Genomic DNA, 11,464 nt, shown 5'->3' with positions numbered 1-11,464 from the left:
CCCTTGATAATTTATAAATTATTATTTTGTCATATCTTGCCCTGTCCGACGTCTCCCTTCACCCACTTTTCAGTTGTCCGTCCTCCAGGGAGGAGGTTACATGTAGATCCTTGTAATCGGCTCCCAGTTTTCAATCCACTCTCCCTCTACCCTCCCAGTATCGCCACTCTCACCACGTTCTGAAAGAGCCGCCCCTGTGCTCACAATAAAGGCAGAGATGTGACAACAACAAAAAAAGTGGGGGTGGGTGGGTGTGATTTTGTTTTCAAATGAAGCTGATCACTGACCTTAGATGCGTCTTAAACTTGAAGTACATTGTTGTGTAAAGTTGTTGGAGGAAACATCTCTCTCCCCTTCCCCACACCCTGCCACTTAATGCAGCCATAGAAAATCCAAACAGTTATGGTTACTTTGAGAAGAACTCTCAGTTAGAGATACTAAAGCCAGAAATAAACCAGGGAAATTTGAGGGATAAGAACTTGATGAAATCTGGTTAGTTTTATATAATATTCTCAATTTGATGGGTTTCCATTTTATTAAATTAAAATCCTTCAAAACACAAGGCAATACAAGTTAATAAATTCAGGCAGAAATAGGCCTTGCGGAATGACATTCTTTAAGAGAAGTCATCTATGTGATTTTTTTCCTTCATCGGTATTTTTTTAATCAGTGATATTTCAGAGGATATTTCTCCGCCCCTGCCCCCCACCCCCACCCCAGTGGATTTTTTGAAAGTGAAAAAAAAAACCCACTATGGAATAAAACTATATATTGTTTCCTGTATGGCTAGTAATAGTAGTAAATGTATGAGTTTTAAATTTCACACCAGAAAGAATGTATGTAATCTAGTCTATTCAGGAGCCTTTTCAAGGTGTTGTCCAAGTTATGGAATTACATCACACCAAAGTGTCCCTGTAGGCCTCAAGGTGTTTTATATTAGTTGACAAGACTTCTAACATTCATGACCATTTTAGCTTTCAATATTTAGGTTACAGATATACACCTCAGGTGAACTTTAGTAGGCGGTTGCTTTAGTCATTGTTGAGTTGTCTCTGACTCATGATGATTTCATGTAGCAGAACGAAATGTGGCCTGGTCCTCAGGCAAATGTGATCTCTGACACATTGAGGCCATTGCTGATGCTATTGTGTCGCGCCGTCTCAATAAGGCTTTCCCTCATTTTCATTGGCCCCCTCCTTTATTATGATAGTCTTCTCTAATACAAGGGTAACCAAAACATGTTGCTACTAAGGTTCTAGTTCATACATGCCTGTCAAAACAAAATCTGGATAAAATGTCTGTGATCCGTGGATGGATGCATATAAGGTCTCTCAGTAATACACTTGTCTTAGTCTTGGGAGGATTTCTTCAGGGGGTAAAAAGAACAGTTTTGAATACAGAAAAAAGTTATTTGGAGAGCAGGGTTAATATCAAATTTTTACTAAAATTCCATTGGACATCTTCTCAAATTGAAAAAACAAGAGTGTTCAGGTGGATCACGTGTTTCGAGGAAGGTCAGGTTTATCCAAAGATGGGATTGCAGGGAGGATCACCAACCTCAATGAATGGAGAAATTGTTCCGTTCAATGTTCAGAAACCAGTGGAAGAGAACCATAGAATACCATTGATTCAATAGCTACTAAAGTTGAGATATCACATAGTTCACTATTTCTAATATTAAAGATGAGCTAGTTCAAAGAGCTGATATTCCATCAGTCTTTTAAGCAAGATTAAAGCTAATGGACATGATTTCATTGAACAAATTGTCTATAAACAAATCTTGAATTTAGCAGTACGATCCAGAGTGCAAATTCCAATCAAAATAGTGGTTTCTGAGGGACTCCGTGAGGCCAGTTAGAGACAGAGAAGATGATGGGCACTATTTTGGAGGATTCCAAAGGGATAATATTGATAATTTTCTCAAAGGACATATAATGATCAGAGAGCCTTGTATTTTGTTTTCTTTTTAAATCATTTTATTCGGAGCTCTTACAGATATAATAACAAACAATAATTCAATTAGATCAAGCATAATTGTACAATTGCTGCTACCATCATTTTCAAAATATTTTCTTTCTTCTTGAACTCTTTGAGATAAACTTGCTTTACCCCCTCCCTCCCACACCTACCCTCCTGGAATCCTTAATAATATATTATATCATTGGTTTTTGCCGTATCTTGCACCATCCAATGTATCTGTTCACCTACAATTCTGTTGTCCATTCCCCTCGTGTGAGGTTATACCGTCATCATTGCTTTTGGCTCCCCCTTCCCTCCCCTAACCCCTCTCTTCCTGTACCCTCAGGGAATCATTACTCCCATTACTATTTCTTAAGGGTTTATCTCTCTTGGATTTCATGCATTGAACTATCTTAATTATACAAATGAACATACCCAGGTCTAACAAGACTAATAAGGTAAAATTAAGACCATAATAGGAAGGAAATATTAAAGAACTAGAAGATAATTATGTGTTTCATCAGTGCTCTACTGCACCCTGGATATATCATCCTTTCCACATGGCCCTTCTGTGAGAGACTGTCCAATTATCTAAAAGGTGGATTTTTTGTATCCACTTTGTCTACGCTCCTTCACGTCAATTTGATTGTGTGTTTTTGAATTCTGATACCTATTCCTTTAGACACCTCATGATCACACAGTCTGGTGTGTTTCTTCCATATGGGCTTATCTGCTCAATGGCTACTTGTTTATATTCAAGCCTTTAAGACCCCAGACATTATATCTTTTAATAGCCAGGCACCATCAGCTTTCTTCATCACATTTGCTTATGCATCCATTTTGTCTTTCAGCAATCTTGTGAAAAAGGTGAGTCTCATACATTGCCACATTATTAGAACAAACTGTTCTTGTACTGAGATAAAATTTAAGTAGAGGCTCAAAGTTCATCTGCTTCCTTTTTATATTTACACACACATAGTATATATGTATACATACAAATACACCTATCTTTATATATTTACATATATACATACCTATAGTTATATCTATATATTTCATTTTTTCTTTCTTGTTTTTTCCTCTTTTTCTTTCTTATTTCCTCCCACTCCACTATCATGTCTACCCATTATTCACCTCTCAGTAATTCCTCTTGAATATATTTCAATTGATTAAACATAACCAGCAATGCTACACCTTCCTCACGGTCAAATGTAGATCCCTAGCTATGCCCTTGTCCCCGTCATTATTGGCTTTTCACTCCCCTCCCCATGCCTCCTCCTCTCCCAGACCCCGTCCCCCAGCAACAAACATTGGTCCTGTTGCTGTCTCCTTGGGAGTGCTTATCCTGCCTGTCTTATATAGATAGACAGCAAAAGGGAAAGAGAAAGTGAGAGAGACCATGCATGTTGTCCTGAGTTGGAGTAGATGAGCGTCCCTCTTTTAAATAGGGAGCAGTGCCTGTTATACTCCATCAGTCCAATCCCCTTTTCTTTCATGGAGCCATATCCCAGGATCTGCTTACCTAACAGCACTTACACCCTTTTAGCCAGTGTTCCTGTCCAAGGGGTGCACCTTCTAGAAGACTCCATTGCTCTTCCTGTAACCAAGGATAGAGCAGGCTAGTGCCCCACCCCCCACCCCATTACACCTTTAGACTTTCAGTGTGGCCCCCTTGTGAATATCCCCCAAACAGTTCAGATTAGGTGCCAAGCACTGCCCCTTAAGTCAGAAGTCTACTGTGGAGAATCCTCAAGGACTTCGTGGCTTTGCTCCCATTGCTGGTGCCTTGCACTCACCTCTTAGTTTCCCCCCACGTGAGCAGGTCAAACCAGCTGATCTCCCCTAACTGTATCTTCAGTGCTGTCCTCTGCAGCTCTGTTGTCTAGGAAGGGGACATCATGTCTTGAGCTGAAGCTGGCCCTGCACTCCTCTCTGCGAATGAGCTGCTCTAAGCAGGAGTGTCACCTTCAAGGCTTGGTGCACTGGAATGAGGTCTACCCTCTCTCTCTCCCTTTCCTGTGGAGACATAAACAATATCCTCCCCTTGGGTGTATCAGTGCCCTGTTCCCCCATTGTTATCTTTTTCTTCCCCCACCCCTCTGTGGGCCGTAAAGATATATGAGAAGGTGGGGGTGGGGTGGCGATGTATTTCCACACAGGTGATATCTGCGTCTTTTTTTCTTTCCCTTTCTTGTTTATTTGATGATGTATGCATCATTGTGTTTGGTCTGGCTCTTGCCACACTATCTGGTCCTCAGCCCAGGAATTGTGCAATGTGTACATTTTCCCCTGTGCCCGTTTTGATGTTTGAACTTACCTCAGTGGACTCAGGTTGTCCTTATCATTTTGTGCTTGGCTAACTTCACTCAGCATATATTCCAACTCTTTCCACAAAATGAGGTGCTTCATTGTTCCATAACTGTTTTTTGGGATGCATATTACTCCATTGTATATATATACCAAAGTTTTTAAGTCCATTCATCTATTGATGGAAATTTAAGCTGTTTCCAATTCTTTGAGATTATCAACTGCATAACGATGAACATTGGAATGCAGATGTCTGGTCATGGTCTGTTTATTATTTTTTCTGGGTATATGCCCAGTAGTGCAATTGCTGGGTCATAAAGTAACTTGATTTCCATCTGTTTTAGGTATTGCCAAATTGCTTTCCACAATGGCTGTATGTACCTACAAGACCACCAACAGTGGGTGAGAGTTTTATCTCAACATACCCCCTCCAACATTTGTTGTTTTCTCTCTTTTTAAATTGGGCTATCCTTATGTGCATTAGGTGATATCTTATGGTTGTTCTGATTTGCATTTCCTGTATGTTAATGATCAGGAACATTTTCTCGTAGCTTATTGGCCATTTGGGTTTCCTCCTTTGTGAATCTTCTGTTCAAGTCCTTTGCTCACCTCCTCAGTGGGTTATTCGGGTTTGTTTTATTTTTCTTATTGTAAAGTTGCAGGCTTCTGTATATTTTAGTAATAAGCCCTTTGTCTGATATGTCACTACTCAATATCTTTTCCCAGTCTGTAGGCTTTCTCATTACTCTCTTGATGAAGTCTTTTAATGCACACAAGTGTTTTATCTTTGGTATGTCCACACATCTATTTTCTCTTTCTCTGTGAGTGTATTCTTCATATTGCTGATAGCCTATATATTCCCCGCTCTATGGTTCTTAGCTTTGTCCCAATATTTTCATTGATGATCGTGATACTTTTGGTTTTTACCTCAATGTCTGTGATCCACCTTGAATTTATTCTTGTGTATGGAGTGGGGTAAGGATATTGGCTCATCCTTCTGCAGGTTAATATCCAGTTTTTTCAACACCATTTGTTAAGAAAAACATCAGCTTCCCATTTGATTTTGGAGGGATCCCTTATCAAAGATCAGTTGTCTGTATTCTACAGTTTTATTTCTGGATTTTCTGTTCTTATCCATTGGTCTGAGTATTTATCATTACACCAGTGCCATGCTATTTTGACAACAGTGGTTCTATAGTAAGTTTTAAAGTCATGCAATGCAAGCCCACCTACTTTACTCTTCTTCTTGAGGAGTTCTTTGTCAATTCTGGGTTTCTTCCCTTTCCTTATGAGTTGGCAGTCAGTTTTCCATTTCTTTGAGGAAAAAAAAAGAGGGGCTTATTATGAAAAAAAAAAAAAAAAAGAAAGTTGAAAACCACATTGGGGAGAGAAATAAATAAAATTGGGGTGTTGAATATTTTACACCATCATAACAATACATCTGCTCATTCTTCAAAGATAACACGAGCCATCTTTTCAGAAATGTTACCCTATCCACCCTACAACCCTAATCTTGCCCCCTTCAGATTTCCTTCTTTATGTAAAACTCCAAGAGCATTTCAAAGGAACACAAAATGTGGCCCTTGAGGACACAAAACCTACCTTTGGATATGGCACAAACCAAAGAGCAAATAGCTGGGGTCGTGGGTGGGATGGATAAATGGAAATGCTGCTTTCAGAAGTATATAGATGTAGATGGAGGAAATGCTGAGAAACTCTACCTTCACATTTTGATATTTTTATTAAATAAATGTTTCTATTATTTTATAGCAATTCTTCTTGACTTACCCTTGTTTTTCCTGATGATGTTCCCCAAGTTAAGTAAAAAAAAAAAAATCCTACCATCTTCCCATTTATGAAGTATTTTGTCCTGTTCTTACCACTTATGTCATTTTCTACTCTTCGTGCTCTATCTCACTGTGATTTTTAAAACATCTGCAACCAATAAATCATCTGCGATGCCTAGGTGCTAATAGTATGCAAAACACTTTAAAACCCTTTTCCTGTGAATATGAATCCTAGACCATAATCTAAGCATTAAAAAATTTATAGTTTCACAATCAGATAAAAATGAATAAATAGTTTTTTAGATTAAGTGTATACTTAGCAACATCGACAATCTTAAGTGTATCATATGATGATACAAATGTGAACTCCTATGTAGTTGACACTTCGATCAGAATACAGAATGTTTTCATTGCCCAGAAAGCTTTCTCACACTCCATTCCAAGAAATCCCCTGCGGCATCCTAAAATTATTTGTAACCATAATTTTGTGTTGCTTGTTTTAGAATTTCATATAAATTTAATCATAAAGACTTTAGTCTATATTGTCCAGTTTTTTAGCTTAGCATAGTTTTTGACTATCTATGGAATTTATGGATTGCTGAGTAGTATTAAAACATATGAATATACCACAATGTATTTCTCCATTCACCCCTTGATGGCCAAAAGAATTGTTTCCAATTTAGACCTGTTTGACTATTCTTGAACAAATATTCTTGTGAATGGCTAGTTAGTAATACTAGTCTGTGTGGGCAGCATCACAGTGTTGGCAGCAGATAACATTGAACAAAATCCCTGTATGAGTCTTGCCTTCAGGTCCAGAGAGCCTACATCTAACACTACCTACTGTGGGACTGGTACTAGAATTAGGAAATTGCGGTGCCTAACACACACTCACTCTCAAATTCAAGTAGGGGACTGTTTTTGTCCATCTGTGTCCTTGGGTCCATGCTAAGTCACAGCAACCCTGCAGGACCGAGGAGAATGGCTCCATTCACAGAAGAAGATTGCCGGGCAAGCGGAGTAGAGGTTGCAAGCTGGGATTCTAACCCCAAGGTCTCCAGTTTGAAACTAGCAGCCACTCCCCAGGAGAAAGACTGTGCTTTCTACTCCTGTCAAGATTCAGAGTCCCAGAAGCCTACAGGGCAGTTCTGCTCTCCCCGGGTGGGCCCCTAAGAGTCAGGATCAACTGGATGGCAGTAATTTTTTTTCAGTTTAATATACATTCACATACAACTTCAGGTGATCCTTTGTTGCCCTAGGTTGAAATTTGTCATGTTTATCATCAACAATAAAACATTACGCAATTTACAATGTATTTTCGTACCCATATTTTTTCATCCTTTTATAAAGCTTCACAATTAAGAGCTTTATAGGTAATGAGACTGATTTAAAGACAGTAAGTGGCATTGTCAATAACAAATAGCCAATCCTAACACACAGGAGCCCTGGCAGCACTGTCATGACTGCTAACCATAAGGGCAGTAGTTAAAAACCAATAGCAATCCCATAGGATAAAAATCGGGTTATTTCTCCTGTGAAGAGTGAGCTCCTCAGAAACCCAATATAGGACTTCTATGAGTCACTATAAACTAGCTGGCATTTTATTAGTCCTAACACATCACAAGGATCAAATATTTCTATAGTTGCCTTTCCAATATATTGCAAGTACCCCACTGGAAATATGGATGGGGAAAATAAAGAAGAGTGAATGGAAAAATCAAGAGCAATGATGGCATAATTACTCCTTAAAACAATAAAAAAGCACATTGGCTCTGCATTGGCAAAATATATCTGGAACCCCAGAATTGTCTAACATGTGAAAATTACTTTTTTTTTTCATTTTATGTTATAGCATTTCTCCCTTCATACCAAAGCAATTGCCATTGAGTTGATTCCAACCCATAGTGACCCTATGTGCTAGGGTTAACGGCCCTTTAGGATTTCCGAGTCTGTAACTCTTTGGGGAGTAGAAGGAGTCCTTTTCTTCCTGCAGAGTGGCTCTGACCTGAACACACTGCCACAGAGGGGGTTCCATCTCATAGGGTCCCGCAGGGACAGGGTAGAGATTCCTTTCTGAGTGTCCAAGACTGAAAGCCTTGTTTTTCTCTAAGAGAGTGACTGATACTTTGTAACTACCACCAGGGCTCCTATTTCTCTCCTGGAATGACAGTGTTAATCAGTAGATTTAGGGTTGAAAAGACATAGTTGTAAATAATGGATTGCGTAATTTTAGGGAAATCACAACACTTCTCTGAGTTTCATTCCTCCCATCTACAAAACTAGTTCCCAGAAATTGGAATTTCAGGTGTGTGTGTGTGTGTGTGTGTGTGTGTGTGTGTAGTCAACAGCTAGCACATGGAGAGCAAAGTGGAAAATACAGATACATAATACTTTGTTTTATAAATGTTTCTTTGATTTTATTGCTACAAAATTATAGAAACCTTTATTAAGCAAAAACATCAAAATATGAAGCTATTTTTTCTTAACATAGTCTCCAACTAGTTCTACGCACTTCTGAAGGTAGTGCCCTCTTCCCTGAAAAGCCCCACACTCCTTGATTTACACCGCATGAAAAGAGCAGTTTGGCATCCTTTAGAGAATCAAACCTTATTACCCCAAAACCAAACTCATTGCCACGGAGTTGATTCTGACTGAGAGTGACCCTATACGGGGTTTCCAAGGCTGCAAAACTTGAAGGTAAAAAGAGCCTTATTTATCCCCCTTGGGAAGCTGGTGGCTTTGAACCCAGGGCCTTAAGTTTAGCAGTCAAAATGTATTAAACTGAACTAATTGCTCCTTGTGCTTGTGGAACAAAAGGAAGTCTGGCAGGACAAGTTCGGGACCACAGGATGGATGGAGTAAGGTTTTCCCCCAAATATCATGGAGCAGCTCTTGCTTAGCTCCAAGAGTGAGCAGGTACATGACTGGGATGGGAAAACTCCTCTGCATGACTTCCCTGGCCTTTCCCTTACAATTCACTTTTCAATTTTTGAAAACTTCTTCATTATAAGCCCTTGTGTACAACCTGTGTCGTCTGAAAGAAATCTATCAAGATTACGCCTTTGGAACCTAGAAATATCCAGTGGAGAAAGTACAGTCTCTTCCACAATGGTGTTGGACAAACTGGCTGACCATATTTACAGGAATGAAACAAGACCAATATCTCTCCCCATACGCAAATAACGAACTCAAGATGGACTAAAGACCTAAATGTAAACCCCAGAGCCCTTGGGATCATCAGGCAGAAAGCTGGAACAAACGTAAAGGCCGAATACAAGGGAGTCATAGACTACCAAGTACAATGAAGAGGGCACAGCAGAGGAAGACAAGCTAGAGGACTGGGACATGCTGGGGTGACATCACCATGCACATCAAAGACTTTATCAGGAGAGTGAAACAAGAGCCCACAGACTGGGGGGAAATTTCTACCAAAGACACATTTGACAAGAATCCATAACCAAAATATACAGAACTCTACAACAGCTCAATAAGAAAATAATAAATGACCTGATTAAGAAATGGAGATGAGAAACACCAATGAAACAAATTTAAATGTGCACTTCACAAGCGCCAACTTGAAGGCACCACATTGCCTGGGTCCCTCCTTCAAAGGTTGGTGGGGTGGGGAATGGGAGACCATCCGCTTGATGCTGTACAACATTGAGACAAGGCTGGGACAAATCAATGGGCCTTTCACAGGAATGGAAGGAGAACCTTGATGGAAAATCAAATTAACAACAGGGGAGAAGAACATCTACATTTTGGAGGAGACGCTAATAATCTGTTGGTGAGTATAGGGGTGATTGGGGAGAAGTAACCTCACATCTGGAAATCTGGCAGGGCTGCTAAACAATGATTGTAGGGAACCCAGGGGAACAATGGGCCAGATTTTATGTTTCTGGGTAGACACTACGATATGTGTCTACTCAATCCTCGGTGAACCAAGCCATAGACTAAGCACATGATGACCTTGGACACTGACCATGTTGACTTAACCCAGTGGTTACATGAGAAGGACTCACATGGAGGCACAACTGCATGAACTGAGCCCTGCCTTGAAGCTGCCTGCACCCTTGGACTGAGGACTGGGGTTCTCAAATGGGAGAGGAAGCAGAGAGTGGCTGCCCCGTGGCTGTGGAAGTGGTGGTCATTGGACCTTGGGGAAAAACCCCAGCTTGATGGGTGTCCAATGGAAAGGGATCTAGAATCACCATATATTTAGTACCTCAATGTCACCCTTGCAGTGATATGAGAGGTCTGGCTCTGTTGGGCAGGGATATGTACTTGGAAGGATTGATCCAGGAAGTGTCCCCCTGCACCAAGCCCCATGCTTAGGGTAAAAAGAGCTCAATTGAATGGGAGCTGTAACTGTGGGGGCAACAACCCAATGGGGTGAGGCTCATGGTCGAACTGTACTCAGATATATTCCTCATACTGACAAGAGTCCAGAGTGCTATGTCATTGGAAAAATTGATGATGTTATCAGTGCAATCCCCTTATACCCCAGGGGCATGATTGACAATGTTTTACTTTATTGTTTCAAGGGTTTTTATTTTCCTGAACTTTGTTTGTTATGTTTTGTTTTGTTGTTTGCTTGTTTCCTGGTTGGTTTGTTTCTGTTGTTGGTGTAGCTGGTCTTATGGGGTATGATTTTGTCATACTACAACTGCCAAAGTAAACCTAGGTTGTGCACATTTTGTGGACAAGGAGATGGATTCTGGGATCCCACTTAACTCCATCCCTAATCCAAGAACAGTTAGTTTTGATAACATGGCTCTACTCGATAGTCACCTGCATGAATGATCACTGAAGATACGGTTGCTACAGCAAAGGGTGGTGAAGAAAACAGATGGTGCCCGGCTATCAATCTGAATAGTGTCAGGGGCAGGCGTCCTCAAACTATGGCCTTCGGGCCACATGCACAGGCCGACGACATTTATCCGGCCCGCCGGGTGTTTTTGCGCCATTTGTTTTTTTTACTTCAGAATAAATATGTGCAGTGTGCATAGGAATTTGTTCATAGTTTTTTTTTAACTATAGTCCAGACCTCCAATGGGTCTGAGGGACAGTGAACTGGCCCCCTGTTTAAAAAGTTTGAGGTCCCCTGGTCTGGGATTTTTAAAGCTTATATTCAAACAGGCAGCTATGTAAGGGAGGATTCAACTCAGTCCACATGGAAGAAGTACACCATCTTGTGTGATCCAAAGATGACAATTAAAATCCAAATATAATGAAGGGAAAATTATCAGAGCAAAAATTGTGAACACCCAATTTTTAGAAGGCTAAGGAGGACCATGGGATCCCCAAATCCATCTACAGCATATCAAGCCATATTAAGACCCTGGAAGATCTTATAGCTACAGCCAAGGGTTTCAAACAGGTTTTACTATCAGAGATCATTATAAATTTGA

This window comes from Echinops telfairi, unplaced genomic scaffold (genome assembly GCF_000313985.2).
Source record: "Echinops telfairi isolate 266 unplaced genomic scaffold, ASM31398v2 ScPeMD7_443;HRSCAF=831, whole genome shotgun sequence".
NCBI lineage: Eukaryota > Metazoa > Chordata > Mammalia > Afrosoricida > Tenrecidae > Echinops > Echinops telfairi.
This window is presented reverse-complemented; position numbering follows the sequence as displayed.